The sequence below is a fragment of the Macaca mulatta genome, chromosome 10 (genome assembly GCF_049350105.2).
Source record: "Macaca mulatta isolate MMU2019108-1 chromosome 10, T2T-MMU8v2.0, whole genome shotgun sequence".
In the NCBI taxonomy this organism is placed as follows: domain Eukaryota; kingdom Metazoa; phylum Chordata; class Mammalia; order Primates; family Cercopithecidae; genus Macaca; species Macaca mulatta.
In genome coordinates, this window is record NC_133415.1 from 41,257,501 (window position 1) to 41,259,410 (window position 1,910).

Below are 1,910 nucleotides of genomic sequence, written 5' to 3' on the forward strand. Positions count from 1 at the left end.
TGTGTACCTAGATCAAATTCCTTTATATGGACTCACGGCGAAATAGATTATAGACAAAGCCAGCGTTAATTTAGCCCTGTTTAACAACTTTGTGCAAAATAGCCAAAAGTAAAAGTAAGAGCGGCTTCGCCGGCAGACACAGAGTTTTTTTAAAAAGGGAGTCCCAGGAAACGGCAAGAGAAGCCAGTTTTTACGGGAGCCACGAGAGATAACACAGATTCTTTCTCCATGTTTCCCAGCCTACCCCGCTTCACCGAGGCCAACAACCCCCTCAGAAATGAGATTCAGGAGCTGACACGCCCCAGGTCTCACCTCGAAGGGAAGGATCGGAGCCTCCAGAGGCCAAGGAAAGAAGTCGAGATAGTCAAGTGGGCCATCTCAGATCTGGTCTTACTCGAGCTCTGTAAATGCCTCTCAGGGAGATACGAGGACCTGTCTATTATAATGACCAGGCCCACATCCCGGGGGGAGGGGGGTGGGCAACAGACTTTCATCTATCAGCCCTTTTCAACCATTGAGCTACTAAACTGGGAACACCCTGAACCCACCGCCTTGCTCCCGACAGCTAGAGCCCTGTCGAGCATGACTGTGTAGAGGTGTTGGACTCCAGTGTACTCTAGCAGATCTGACCTCCGGGACCAGCCTTGGGCATCAGTACACTAGGAGCTATGCGTGGACGGGAACAGCTTCACCAACCCACGAGGGGAGAGATGTGCAGAATATGCGGTGGTAACCCTGGACGCTGTCGTTAAGCTGGGCTCATTGCTTTAATCCGGGCCTTAGAACTCGGTGAGGGTAAGACTGTAAACATTTACGCTGACTCTCGGTATGCCTGTTTCACCCTCCAAGTGTATAAAGAAAAGAGCCTGTTAAACTCTAGAAAAGAGGGAAAAGAGCAAAAGAAAAAGAAAGACTAAAAGCAAGTGTAAAGATAGAGAATCAAAAGAAAACAGGAGAGACAGACAGCAGTGCGTGGGCGGGGGCAGGGCCCGTGCCGTTTCTCGGGCCCCACCAGCTGGCCGTAGGAGCGTGAGAACGCGGGGGGGGGAAGCAGCATTGTGAGAGGCCGCGGACGTGGATGTAGACATGACCGAAGTCAAGTTAGGCAAGGATTCCAGAGCCGGACAAGGCTAGAGAGAGATTAATGTGCGAGATGGAAAAAAAAAAAAAAGACTCTAGAAGGGTAAATGTTCAGAAGGCAATACAGGAAATGGCCAAGGCCGCAAGACAAAGAGGCCATCGGCCAAGGGCTGCTGCACCTTGGAGGAACCAGACACTCATCTGATCAGGCTGACGGGAGCTGAAGAATGTAAAGACTAGGGCAGACTAGGCACCTTCTCATTAGGCTCCCAGGAGCCCATGGTCACATTAGAAGTTACAAACAGCAAGACTCTGCCGTATCTGGATTCCAATTTCTCACTGAAGGCTCAGCCACTAGATACAGTGACAAAGGGGCGGAGTGGGGGTGGGGATGGGGGGAGGGGGGAACTCCTCCTCTAAGAAACTGAAACAGGAAAAAGAGCCATACCTTGTGAAAACTTGCTTATAGACTTTACAGGACTGCCCCCTGCTGGAGGCTAGTGCTTGTTTGCACCTTTTCAGGGTAAGTTACAGTTTTCCCCACCAGGACAGAAAAAGTACAAGAAGTGACTAAAGTACTGTTAAAAGACATTATCCCCAGGTTTAAGACTACCTCTGATTTTAAAGTCAGACAATAGGCCAGCATTTGTAGCTGTAGCTGGAATAGTGCAAGATTTAACAAGACTGTTAACAATACAACAGAGGTTACACGCAGCCTATCGGCCACAAAGTTCAACAAAAGGTGGAACGCATGAACTGGACACTCGAGCGAGCAGCTACTGGCGACCAAAAAACAAAACGAAAAAAAAAGGGTTGCCATATAGATATAG